Here is a 14,425-nt window from a genome sequence, read left to right on the forward strand (position 1 = left end):
AGTCATATTATGCTTTTCTCTTATGTTCTCCAAGTGTCTGGCTCTCTTTCCTCACCACTTTCCTATGCCAGTTGTGTCTTATGCCCCCCCATCTTTGTTTCAGCATCTTTCCACCTCTCTTCTCTCTAAACTTCCGCTTCTGGTCACTTTCTTTCTGCCCCAGTCCTCAACTAACACTTGGATGATTGATCAGAGAACTGCAATGGGGATAAGAACAGTCTGTGTTATCTGTACCGTTCGTAAGGCCTTCACCATTGTCAGTCACCGGAGGTGTGGGCATCGTCGGGCCACTAAATTAAAGCTGGCCGCAAAAGTTTTCAAAGCCCTGCAGTTCCCAACTGATAAGATCCTCAGTTTTCTTGATGACTACTGTTCTCAGTTCTTTTTTTCTGATGGTATATACAGGAAATCACAGCAGGTATATAAAGCGAAGATCAGAAGCCTGCTGTCCAAGTTCATCATTACTCGTTTCTGATCCTTTCGAAGTGCAGACACTTGATAGTCAGCTGTCCTACTGCATATCGGTTTTCCACTACTATCAAAAGAGGCCAAATGTAATGTAAATGCTTCGCTCCTGGTTGTAAACTGACAGACCCACTACGGGGCTGATTCAGTGCACTGCCTTTGAAAATGATGCATCGATTGATATTAGTTGCGAGCAGGCCCGAGCAGAAGTTAAAACCTGTCTGCCACCAGCAGTATTCACCATCTTTGTCAAGCTCTCTACCACACCTCAAGCTACTTCCCTCTAGTTCCTTTTTGATTTCTTGAGGGCCCACCTCCCTGTCTTGCTCCACCCAGAGCAAAGCAAATCACTGCTGTTTATGCACAGAGGACAGCCATTCATAAAGCGCTAGAGAATCCTGTTCAATAATTCTTGCAGAGGGCAAATCACCGATAATATTCCATAACCTTAAATGTCTGAAGACTGACAGAAATGGTTTTCCTTGCTCAGTTTCAAGGAAGGTCATACCTTCAAAATCTTTTCTCCTCTTGGAAAACCAGACATCGGTTTCAGTCAAAACCGATGGGCTGTTTTAAAGACCCAGCCCAAGAAGTCACGCATTGAAGGGGCATCTGCTTTTTAAGAGCTGTGTATGCATCTACCTCCACTGGCATCATAGATAAGTTAGATGAACCACTGAACTGTTTCATGACATTTATAGAGTTCTTCAAAAAGTTCGGCATTCCGATGAGTCACCCAGGTGTTTAGAAGCTATTCAAGGCACTTTTTCTTTACAGAATCTAATCCGTAGGTCCCTGTGGATGTGTACTAAATAGCGCATACCATTTTCACTTTAGTTGTTTCCTTCATTGTCTCACCATAGTGCTCTATGAAACCATCCGATGCAGCATACAAGCTGCTGCCAAAATGGCAATAATAACTCGACTGGGCTTTACTAATACTTCATCTCCATGTAGAGGCCCAACTGCAGCTTCTACCTCAATATCCTGGCCAGGAATCTCCAGGTCACTGATATTCGTGCTGGATTCTTTCCAGGAACCACTGAACATACTAGAAAAGTAGCCAGAGTGACATGAATATATTTTGTGTAAGGTCCACTCTTCTAGAGCACAAATCTTTTACTTTTTTATTTTTATTGAATTTATTGGGGTGGCATTGGTTATAAAATTACATAGGTTTCAGGTGTACAATTCAGTGATGCATCATCTGTATATTGTATGTTCATCAGCCAAAGTCACGTCTCCTTCCATCACCACTTACCCCCCGTTTACCCTCTTTCTGCCTCCCCGACCCCCCACCACCTCTGGTGATCACCATGCTGCGGTCTGTGTCCATGAGGTTTTTCGTTTTGCTCTGCTTCTTTTTTTTTGTTTTGGTTTTTTGCTTAGTCCCTTCACATTTTCATCCAGCCCCACAACCTCCTTCCCCTCTGCCAGCTGTCAGCCCTTTCTCTGTATCTATGAGTCTGTTTCTATTTTGTTTGTTAGCTTGTTTTGTTCACAAATATTAATGTCGCTATTTCCATCACTCAAAAGTAATGTTTGATAAATATATTTGGATGTCTTCTTGATTTTTTTTCTTCGAGGAGTGTTGAGGAGCCCCTGCTACTCATTGCCTTCCTGTGTCTCAGGGTCCAGGGGACGGTAACAGAGGGCCCCGCTGCTCCACTGGCGCTTGGGGCTGCTGGGCAGCAACAGACGCCGGGCCGGCGGTTTCCCTACCAGTCTCCTGGCCTCCTGGCAGAGCCCCCACCCTAGAACCTGCTCGTGCAGGCCCGGGCTGGCCCTGCCCTGGATGGCACAGCACTGGGCTGCTCAGCGCTCCCGTGGGCCAAAGCTCTCCGGGATTTCAGGGAGCGCACCTCAGGGAGCCCAGCGGACAGGACAGGTCTCCTACCTGGGCAGGGCCTCGGGTCTCCACCCAGCCTGGTGCCTACAGGGCCACTTTCTCAAGCTTAGTTTCACTGCCACCTGTCCCACTTGTCAATGCGCAGGTCTCCGGAGTGCAGGACCTTGCCCCCTCCCCCTTTCACAACAAAGCCCCTAATCAACTTTTGATTTCCCACGGTGCTTAGCACCTTGTCATTTTAAATGTGGTAGCCACTCCGTTCTTGGTTTCTGTTTTCTGAAGGTCGGAAGAGTGAGAGGAAGCGATTCAAGCATGAGAGAGAGTAAGGGGAGCTCATAAAACCCAGACAAGAAGGAAGGGAGGGAAGAGAAATATTAAAAAGTGGTGTAGTGTGTCACAGGACTCTTTTAAAACATACGGCACGCTTCATTGTTGGTTCACTTTTGGCAATTAAGCGCTGACTGCACAGAAAGACCAAAACTATGGAAAGGTAAAGAATTAGGAGCCAGCTGAATATCACATTGGGAACGGGCGTTTCAAATCCCTTGAGGCAGGAAGTAATTCAGTGAGGAAGCAGCCCTTGCAGTACAGGGTTGCGCCTTTGAAAACACCTTTTGTGGGTGCACGTTTATCCTGCAAAGCAAGAAGCCTCGGTTGCCCAAACACACTCTGCACCAGCGCCGGGGGAGCCGCTCAGCCTGCTGCAGCCCCTGGCGGTGCCATTCCGCCGTTACCGTCGCCTCCCAGGGCAGGAGCTCGCAATCGATACCAAACACCCCACACTTTAAGTCCATCAATGAAAAGGCTGTTACAATAACAGCAGCTATTTATGTGGCTACTGATTCCTTTCAGGCCTGCCAGCCCCAAAGGTGGGCAATAATAACTGGTCATTTTTCATCAGGACAGACAATAGAAGGGGACAATGGGAGCAGGGGTGCTTCCTGTGAACTGTGCCTTCGCCAGCGCTGCCTGGAGGAAAGGCGCACACCTGCCTCCCGGGAGGTTTCTGTGCATGCGCCCAGGTAGAACAGCAATGGGGATTCCTACCAACAGGATAATTAAGGCAGCACTAGGGGGTCTGCAGTCCTGGGCTAACCCATCACGTGGCTTCAGGTGACCCTCCAAACGGGGTCGTGTGGCTGGTAAAAAGTCAACAGCATCCCCATTTCACAGGTGGGCCAGTGGAGACACCCAGGGGAGAGGATGTTATGTGGCAGAACTAGGGCCAGACACAGAGCTTCCCTCTCTCAACCCAGTTCCTGTTTGTTTCCTTTTTTCCTTCTAATCGAGTAGCAAGGAGATGAGCCGGTGATGTGGATCCAAACCTTAATGCAGTCAAGCCGCATTGTGTTTTTGCAGAATATTTAATAACTTGGGGAAATGTTTATGCTACAAAGTTAAGTGAAATAAGACCGTTGTATGCATGTGTGTAGTGTTATAATCCTGATTTTGTAAAAATTTTATAGGGACACATATACACATGATAGATAAACCAAAGTATCTCTGGGTGCTGACATACTTCCATATGCTTTCCCGTGTTTTATACATTTTTTACAATATTTGTATATTCCTACTTTTTAAAAGTTAATGTGAATTAATAACATGTTTACACACATATACACACTGATAATCTCAAGAGAAAATCTTTTTTTTTTTTTACTTTCTCTCATTTTTCCCCACAGGGGCAATAAAACCAGGTCATGATAGAATCCAATGGCTGTGTGAGACCGTCTTACTGGTCAACCCTTTGGCTAAGACAAACCCTTTATCTCTCTAAGCCTCACAGTCTTCATTGTCAAAAAAAGCATATTTCTATTGCATATGATGATTGAAAATCAAGCGAGGAAACAAGATTTTGTGCCTTAAACCCAAGTATGCAGGCAGACAGGAGGCAGGGATATGATGCAACAGGGGGACCCCTGCTATTGAAACCAAAAATGTATTCAAAAGCCCCTTTCTGTCTGCTACACCCAAACTGTGGCTGTGGCAGCTGCCATGCTTATCTCTTTATGATGAAATGGGTGCAAATCTAGGGTGGCAGATGTACCTTCTGTGGAGGGAATGGGAGCCTCTAATTTCAGGATTTACCTGAGATGAGGTTCCCCAGAGGCAGAGAGACAGACTGCAGTGGAGACGGCTGGGGCTGTTTCCCCAAGTAGAGAAAGATGGGGAAGCTCTGAGGAAAGGCCGCCCTGTCTGTGGCCCTCGGCACCCTCATAGGAAAAAAAGGAAGTTAAACCTGAGGCTGAGTGGCAAGTGATTGAATTATGTTTAAGGAAACTTTATTGAACAGCTACTTTCTGCTAGGCACTATGGGGCTGGGAAAGCAAATAATGCAATGGTAAGGAGATAAGAGTTTAATTCATATTTTCCTAGTGCCTGTTGTGCATCAGGTACTCCGTTTGGACTCTTTATTTAAATTATCACATGTAATTACTATAATTAATTTGCAGTGGAGAGATTAAATAGGTCACTGACAGTCGCCAGGCTAGGTCAGCAGCCTCATCGCATCATGCACTGGCTCAACAAGAGCCACCTAGAATATCTGCAGGTCTGCAAACAAGCCGGGCTCTCCTGGACTTGGATTCCTTCTTTTAAACTATGTTTTTATGGATTTCAGAGAGAGGAAGGGAGAGGAAAATAGAGAGAGAAACATCCATGATGAGAGAGTCATTGATTGGCTTCCTACTGGGAATCGATCCCACAGCCCGGGCATGTGTCCTGAGCAGAAATTGAACCATGACCTCCTGGTTCGTTGGTAGATGCTCAACCACTGAACCACGCTGACCAGGCTTGGCTTCCTTTTTATTTGCTGTTCCTTCTACTTAGAAAGCCCTTCTCACCTTCCCCACTTGAACTAATTTCCCTTCAAGAATTAGTGTGACTGCCACTTTCTCCAGAAAACCTTCTTTCACCCACCTGTGCTCGGTTCTCCTTGAGACTCTCAGCTCTGTACTCCCATTGTACTATTTTGCATAATTATACACTTGCTTGTCTGTGTCCCTCACTAAACTGCGCACATTTATTTTTTTAAAATCTCTGGTGCCTGACACAGTGACCAGGAAATAGTAGGTGCTCAATACATGTTTGTTTTCTGAACAAAATACTGGATGAGTAAATGAATAAATGGATGAGTAAACTGAGGAGCAAATCAATGAATATGTGAATTAGACCATCAGCAAAGGATAGCATGAATGTTTCAGATACAACTCAGAAGGCTGCAGGTATAGATGGTGAAACGAGGTCAGAAAGACCAGAACGGAGCAAAGATGGCAAAAACAGATAAGTCAAAAGATCAACGTCAAAATAATGCCACATCCAGGAAAACCGTGGCTATTATTAACCTACAGTTTCCCAAAAGTAGCATCAGATTTCTTGTAACTGACCCGGTGCATTTTGAAAATGTCCAGCCATCCTGCTGGTTTCTTATCTGGTGCACCCTTTGAGCCTCAAGTAAAAGCTTCCGGCCCCGAACACGGACAAGGGCAAATGCCTGCTCCCGTCCTTCTGAGTCATACTGTGCATGTGTGCATCTTCCCAGCTGATTCTGATTGTCAGTCATGTTTACGATCTTCTACTGTAATGAAAATTCTTATACTGGAGAGAACACTATAACAGGCAGCCATTTATACCCCATAAAATCTGGCATTTTATGGTTTCATAGTAATACAACCACCAATTATAAAAACAACATTATGTCTTTTTAAAAAAAAAAATCTTGCCTTTGGTAAAGGGTTAGGGTTAACAATATGTGCATTTCCTTATTTAATCTTCACATATTCTTAGTGCAGCAGATGAGGTCATCTTTCTTTGAGAGATGGGTAACCTGAAACTCAATGAGATTACTCCCTTTTGTCTGAGCTCCTCAGGTACTTTGTGGGTTTCCTCTCCTTTCTCACCCTCCTAACTCCTAAATTAGAAACCACTAGTGCACACAGTCTCTGTTCCTTCTCTCCTCTGTACACATCAAGGGACTACCCTTCCTGGATCTTTGCTGTTAGGCAGGGCCACATAACATGTGCCATTTACAGACATAAAGCATTTAACAACTGTATCAGCACCTCCAATACTCCTGTCCCCTGGCAAAGTCTCATGCTCCCTTTTCCCCATATTGAAGCCTCATGTTGAGAAAATAGAGTCACAAAACTGAAGCTGCCTGGAGAGCTGAGCTACTGTCCTCAAGAGAGGCATGGACTTGATATAAGTGAGAATTAAACTTCAGTGATGTTCACCCTAAAATCCTTGGAGGCTATTAATGCAGCCTAACCCATTCTCACCTGATAAAGGTAGATGCCCCTGTGCAGAACAGCAAACCTAACTTCGGGCCTCTCGGCAGGCTCCCCTAGGTAAGAGTCTCTGTACCCACACTTTCCAAAGTCTTTTCTTTTTTCAGCCTTCTATACTTCGTACTCCCTTGGTGAGCTCCTACAGACCATTAATCATGGCCCTGTAATCATCTCTGAAAGTGCACTTAAAATTCAGTTTCTGATCAATATTCCTCCCCTGACTTCCCCACTCCTCCTCCCTTTCCCCGCATCACTGAAATAAACAAGCTAGGCTATCCCCAGGTGACCCTCACTACAGGCTGCTGTGCCCGCCGGATCCCCATCTGTTCCATCTCAGGCCCACCAAGTTAGGAATTACAGAAAAGACCATGAAGTCAAACGATGGTTTGCAAATTTGAACACCTTTGGAGCTGGAGAAGTCATCCTGTGTAGAATTAAGAATATGGAAGATAAGACTCCACTCAGTCCACTGCACGTCCGCCCTCTACAGCAGGGCTGCAAGAAAACATCATTTCCCACACTGACCTCTATGGGCAAGATGTGACGAGTTCACAAGACATCCTCTAACCTTTGGGCATCTCCGACTCTAGGTAGCTCTTCATGCTCGCGTGCCTAGGTATTCCAGCGGGGCCCTGGCTATACCATTTGAGAGCCAAACAAAGAAACATGCTCTTCCTCCCCATAACAACTCTTTAAGCATTTGGAAAAAGTTGTCAGATCTTTGTCGCTGGGCCACAGTATGCCCTGTCCAGTCTAAGCCTTCTCATTTTACACGTAAGAAAATAACAGCCGGAGGGAGGGCGAGGCAACCAGGATCACACAGCTAATAACTAAAGCTTCTCACTCCCAATCCAGTATTGTTTGTATTTATTTATTCATCTGTGCAGCCAACAACTACTTTTAAGCACAGAATATATGCATAACAGTATCACGCAGGGGAGTGCAGGGCTACCGATTTGAATATGTTCCATCTCTGCCTCCAAAGAGCAAACATTCTAGGGAGGCGAGGAGACAGTTGAAACTTCCATAGTTAGAAGAAGATGGGGGGATTGTATTTATGAAATATCTTCTTAATATCATGCATTGACAGGTACATCTTGTATACTATTTCATTTAATTTTCAACTACTGTAGTTCCCACCCCCACCCCTTATCCACAGGAGATATGTTCTAAGACTCCCTGTGGATGCCTGAAACCACATATAGTACTACACCTTATATATACTCTGGTTTTTCCTATACATGCATACCTATGATAAAGTTTAATTTATAAACTAGGTATAGTAAGAGATTAATAGTAATAGCCAATAATAAAATAGGACACTGATAAAGATATACTGCAGTAAAAGTTATATGAATGTGTTCTCTCTCTGATAACCAATCTGATAACTGAGGTGGCTACTAAGTGACTCACACTGTGTGGCATGTACAGTGTGGATACCCCAGACAAAGGAGTGATTCCTGTCCCCAGTGGGATGGAGCATGATAGCAGGAGATTGTTTCATGCTGCTCCGACCAGCACACAATTTAAAACTCATGAATTATTTATTTCTGAATTCTTCAGTTAATATTTTCCGACCACTGTTGCCCATGGGTAACAACTGAAAACATGGAAAGCAAAACTGTGGATAAGGGGTGAGGGGGACGACTGTACACTCTGAGGTTGGCCATATCACCCCATCTTGCTGATTTTAAAACTGAAACCTGTTGTAGTTGTCTGTTGCTGACTAATAGACCATCCAATCATACTGGCATAAAACCATTTCATTCTGCTCATGGATTCTGTGGGCCAGGAGTTAGGACAGGGGGCAGCAGGGAAAGCTTGTCTCTTCTACATCGAATCTGGGGCAGTGGGGAAGACTCAGTGGCTAGAGGCTGGAATCACCAAGATTCCTTTACTCACAGGTCTGGAGCCTGAGCTGGGATGAGCTGCGGTGGGGCTCAGATGGAACTGTCTATCGGAGACACCTACCGATGGCCTTTCCACGTGGCTTAAGCTGAGATCTGTCATAGCATTGGAAGTCGTGCAATGCCACTTCTGCTCTTCTCTCTCGGTGTCGATAAAGCAAACTTGAACTGACTTAGAAATTAGACATATTAGACTCCAGTTTGTAATGTGGAAATGGCAGAGTCACACTGCAGAAGAGGCTGTGGGATGGGAGATACGACTGTGACAAATACTCGAGGCTTAAGTTTTACGGCGTCACATGGTGGAAGCTGGGGGGCGGAGTCAGGCCAACCTGGCTCTGGCAGCTTTTGCTGTGAGGTTTCAGAAGACAGGTCACTAGATCACTGTGCTGTTAAAGAAGGCTCGATGGAGAAGAAAATGCCATTTGGAATGGGCTTTGAGGAGGGCAGAGATTTGCACAGTTGTCTCCACAATAGTGTTCTAAATATGGAGTAAAGGGTGACTAGAGTCACAGAGACAGCCGTGGTGCACTTCCTTCCCCATCTCTGGGCCCTCTTCCATCCCAAGCAAGGGGACGTGAGTAATTATCCTACCCCGACAGCTAGCGGGAGCTCCAGGCACTGGAAAGTTGTTGTGACTAAAAGCTGGCATTGTTTGCCAGATGGCGAGGTCCCCAGATGGCTACTGCCCATTACACAGTTAACTGAGCCTGTGACACTCCCCAGCTATAGGCAGACAGAGAACAGGGCTGAGTGGAAGAACAGGAAAAAAAGAAACTCGGCTCAATTCGGGTTGCTCAGGGTCGGCCGAGATTCTCCGTGACGAGGCAGAGCTGGATGGCAACTGCATCCCATTGCCATGTGAAGGGGCCTCTCGAGTCTCTAGAAACCAGAATTATCTCAGAGAGCCCCTGGCACAAGAGTGTTGGGAAAACTTGTGGGATGATGGTGCCCCACCCCGAGGGAGTCAGGCCAAGTCAGGTTCAAGCGAAATCATAGACAAGACCTTTATAAAGATTTTATGAGCTCCTACATTGTACCAGCTTGCAATCTGTTTTCACCAGTTCTATAATCTTTCCCACATATTCCCATAGCCCCTGACTCCTGCGTCAGAGTCCACTGTGTGATATATGGGCTTTATTACTTGTTTATTGTCTATCACCCCCATGAGAGTGTAAGTTCCACGTGGAGAGGCACTTGCTCCTGTATCCTCGGGACCAAGGTTAATGCGGCCTGCGGTGGTCACCTAATGGTTGTTGCATCAATCCCCCTAAGGAGAGGGAAGGCGCGGCTGACAGGCTTGCGGCTACAACTTTTCCCCTTAGTCTTGGGGGGATCCACCTGACCCTATAACCTTGTCCACGAGTCAAGATTGGGTTTCTTTCCATCCACACCCCAAGTCAAAATTTCACATAAGAAACCTGACTTCAGACATATTTGGGATGAAATCCCAAATCTACTTTATAGCCCTGTGACCTGAGCCCACCATTTAGCTTTTTCAGGCTTTAATATCCTCAGAAGTATTTTCAACACTGTGAGGGTCAAGTTATGGAAGTTTCTGGAAGGTGGCAATGGGGCAGGGGGCCCATTCATCCGATCTGCCAAACCCCGCGTTGCTTGCTGCCAGGCTTGGAGAAGGGAAGGAGAAAGGAGAGAGGAGATGCAAAGAGAAGAAGGAAAACGGGGCGGGGGACAGGAGGAAGGACACGTGGGAGAGGCCAGGAGACGGAGGGAGAGAAATATGTACAAACCGGGGAAATGGGATTAGGAGAGAGGGAGGGAAGGCGAACAAGGGGAGGGCGAGAGGTGGAGCGGAGGTGAAAACGGGGAGAAAAGAAGAGAAAGGAGAAGGGAGGCGGGGTGGGGAGGGAATGAGGCCCAGAGGAGATAAAACCGGGAAGAAGGCGGGGAGCGGTGGCCACCACAGCACAGAAGGGGCCAAAGCCGGAGAGCGAGAAAGAGCAAAGCGTTGGAGAAAACGCTGGAGAAGACTGAGGAGGGGGAAGACAGTTGGGAGAGAGGGGAGAAAGAAGGACCCCAGGATCCCCACAGTGACGCCACAGCTCAGTGTCACTCCCTGGCCCAGAGCCCTGGCCGAGGAGCCGTCCATGAGAGCATTTGCCCCCCTCCCGGTGGCTGTCCTGGCCCTGGCCGGCCCTGTCCCCAGCAGCTCTGCGCGCCCAAGAGGCAGAGCCAGGGTCCGCAGAGAGGATGGCGCATAGCCCGGGACCGAGCCTCCATCTCATGCCCCAGCCCCTGGGATTGGGCCTGGCAGTTAGTGTGGCCTTGGCTCCGTGTTTGTGGAGGGATGTGGGCTCCAGCAGACACCATCAGTCCTGACTTTACGGGGATTTAGTCAGCCTATTACCATGGCTTGCACTCTGGGAAAGAGGCCTCTCTTCCGAGGGCTCCGTGCTTTGCAGCAGGCATCCCTCCTCCTTGCACCCCCGGAGGCTCCATTTCTGTGATTTCCCCCCCAGAATTTCCTAGTCTCCCTCTTGGGCTCCACCACCATTCTGCGGTGTCTGTAACTTCTGTCTTGCAGAGAATCAGCACTTCACAGTGTCACTCAGCTAGACCAATGCCAGAAACAAGCAGTGAGAAGACACACATTACAAAGATGGGGCTTATTTTTGAGAGAGACAGGAGGGGGCCTTGGCCCTGCCACCGTGAACCCAGGTGGGGAAAAGCGTCTATGTCCCTTTACGTTGCTGATGGAGCTTAGAATGGCAGGGGCGGAGGAGAGCTTAGAGACAGGTAAACGTCTCGGGACACAGATGGGGAAACTGAGGCCCAGGTGGGAAGGAGACTTGCCCAGGATCCCAGTGAGTGGCAGTTAGACCTTGAACCTGTAACTGATTCTTCCTGCCTCCCTACTGTTTCACTTTATTAACTCATCTCTCCCTTCAAGTGAATACTTGGATCTAGCTTCAAGGGCCAGCTCTGCTTGGAAAGCTTCCAAGACTCTTAGGGTTAGCTTGGTCCTTACCTACCTCTTGCACCTCCTGGAACTTGCGTATCCTACAAATATTGCCTGCATTTATAATCTTTCACAGGGTGGGTGTGTTTCCTCCCTCAGACCAAGATCTTCAGGCTGGAGCCCTGGTCTTGGTCGCTTGTGTACGCCTGTCACTGGCACAGGGACTGGCACAGAGTAGATGCTGAGTAAATATTCAATGAATGAATGAAGGAAACAAGAAGCTTCCATCTTCTGATCACCCCCCGAGTGTCAGGGAGCGCCGTGGATTCAAGGGACTATTTCCCAGCTGCCTCCTGGAACTTGGCCCCAACTCTTTGTGGGCAGACATCACCCTCCTCTTGTCCTCCTGATCCTTGATTTTCCCAAACTACCTGGGAATGTGTGCCACCTTCCTCCCAAGAGGCCGATTAGTGGTCATGTAGAAGTTGGTGGAGATTTATCTGAACTTGAAGGGAAAGCAATAAACCCTTGATCCCCTGGAAGCTGACACGACCATTTTCAAGGTTTGGGGTTCTCTTTGCCTATTTTAGTGACTCGCTGAGGGCTTTCCTAGGCAACCCGAACCAAGTACAGCTCTAAGGAACACAGCGGAGTCATTAAGCCCCGGGACGAAGGAGGGAAAGGAGAAAGCCACGGGATGATTAACCTCCCCTGCCCGCCGGAGTCGGACGCTCTCTGGGTTGCCCAATGCCTTTTAAGTCCAAGGAGGGAAGATGACTTCAGACAAAAAAAGATCCTTCCCGCTCCCAGGACAAAGATCCACAGTGGGCTGTGAGTGGGCAAGTTACAAATAGGCAGCCATTTCCAGCAGGTAGGCTATAAATCCAGCCTTTATTTCCTTTTATTATGTTGTTTCAACAGACTCTTAAAGACAGCACAACGGTCGGTTGATGGCTGCACTAAATCTCTTTCATTTTCTCCCCATATTATATTCGCCTCCTGGACTTTTTTTTCCCTTTCTCTCTTCATGAGTCAAATTTTATTGGTCCTCTCTAGAGGATGGCAGTAGAACAGGAACATTGTTTATGATTGGGAAACAAAACACAACCACCCCCAAGCCCCAAACTGTGAGCAAGCAGTGAATGTGTGTAACCTATATATGTATACGTTTTATTTTATTTGTGGTTATATGTCTCAGAAAAGCAGAGGAGAAGTGTAAATCCAATTATGGCAAAATATGGGGGGGAGGGATTGGCAGGAATGAAGGTAAGAGCAACTGACTGCCAAGGTATTCAAAGGCTGAGATGGAATGAAAATAAACCAAAGACCACAATTTTTAAAAGCCCTGCCTAAAGAACAAAAAATTTTAAGGGCTGAAAAGTTGTTTCAAGAAAACTGTGAGATAGTGAAGTGAGGAAGAGAGAAGAAGAGGGGAGGGGAGGGGAGGGGAGGGGAGGGGAGGGGAGGGGAGGGGAGGGGAGGGGAGGGGAGGGGAGGGGAGGGGAGGGGAGGGGAGGGGAGGGGAGGGGAGGGGGGAATGAGAGAGTTAAGGAAAAGCAAATCCTAGGATCTTTCTGTCTGAGCTCTGAAGTGAGACTCAGAAACATTTTCATTGCATTTGATGAAGCAGTTATTAAGCAGATACTGATTTTGATCAAACGCATTTTCAACCAGTTCTTCTTTCCTTTCTTCATCAATTATCAGTGCTTCTTACGGAATTGACTACTAAATGCCCATTTCCTTACTATCCTTAACTATGGCTCAAAAACATACAAACACCACCCCCAACCCCACAGCAGATGTTGACAGTGGCCATCCGTTGAAAAACCCGTAACCTACCCTCCACTGCCTTTAAAGAGCCAACTGTTCGACCTCACTTAAAGCTGCACCGCCACTCTGATCTGCCTCTGGGCCCCTGCCCCCTGCTCACACCGACCCATCGACCCATCACATCGCCGGCCCACCAGACGTGAAAGGTACATTTTATCTGGAATCACACATTCTTGAGTTAGGCTGCCTTGTCCAAAGCTTGGAACTATCATTTTCTAGCTGTGTGGTCACCTGCAAGTCACAATCCCCTGAGGACCTCTGTTAAATGGGGAAGATTGTTTTACTCATTAGAAAAATAAATAGCACCACTCTTTGGAACATCATGAGGTAGAATAATACAGTCAGTGGTCCTAAGCTCAGACTCTGCAGCCAGGCTTCCTGGATTTGACTACAAGCTGTGCCACTTACAAATGAATGACTCTGGGCAAGTACTTAACCTCTCTTTGCCTCAATTTCCTCATTTGTTCAAGATACTAGTAGTTCCTACTGTATAGAGCTTTGCGGGGATTAAATGAGTTAACTCATGTAAAGCGCTTAGAACAGTCCCTGACATCTGTGAAAGGTTTAATACGTGGTAACTAGTATTCTTGTGATTTAAATGAAAGGATGAATGTGAAAGACCTAGAGGCATAGTAAGAGCTCATCACTTAGAAGATAAGGTCTCTCCCCTCCTAGAGCTAAAGTCTGTTAACGCAGATACATGGCAAAGAAATGGAATTTTTATCTCCTATAGTGGAGGAAAATGACAGAGCCCACCATTACCCGGTATTTGCTTTTCACTTGTGCTTTCCTTCTGCTTCAATGTTTTGCTCCGGTCCAGCACCCTATCAGATCTGTGCCTGGAACTTGTATATTCACCAGATAGTGTTGGATCCAACTTGCTGTGTTCTTTCCATTCCTGATCTAATCCAGCTATTTTGTATAGGTGGAAAAACTAACTAGTCTGCTGATGTTTTCAAATTCCCAACATTGGGAAAAGATAGGGTTAGAGGACATTCATTTTTTAAATGCCATTTTAGTACATGCAAATTTACTGAGGTATGAAGAACTGAATATAAATAAGAATTATCTGTGTGTTTTTGGCAAGCAACTGGATATGGCTAAATAGATTTTATACACTCTTGACTAATGTCTGATTTCTTGAATAATTTAAACCATCTTTTTCTCA

General features: G+C 46.6%; 1 pseudogene; it reads right to left on the bottom strand.

The window, feature by feature from the left end:
• Positions 1-375: 375 nt before the first annotated feature.
• LOC107537615 (germ cell-less protein-like 1) lies at positions 376-5,876 on the bottom strand (annotated as a pseudogene).
• Positions 5,877-14,425: the final 8,549 nt, after the last annotated feature.

Source organism: Miniopterus natalensis, chromosome 12 (genome assembly GCF_054644295.1).
Source record: "Miniopterus natalensis isolate mMinNat1 chromosome 12, mMinNat1.hap1, whole genome shotgun sequence".
In the NCBI taxonomy this organism is placed as follows: domain Eukaryota; kingdom Metazoa; phylum Chordata; class Mammalia; order Chiroptera; family Miniopteridae; genus Miniopterus; species Miniopterus natalensis.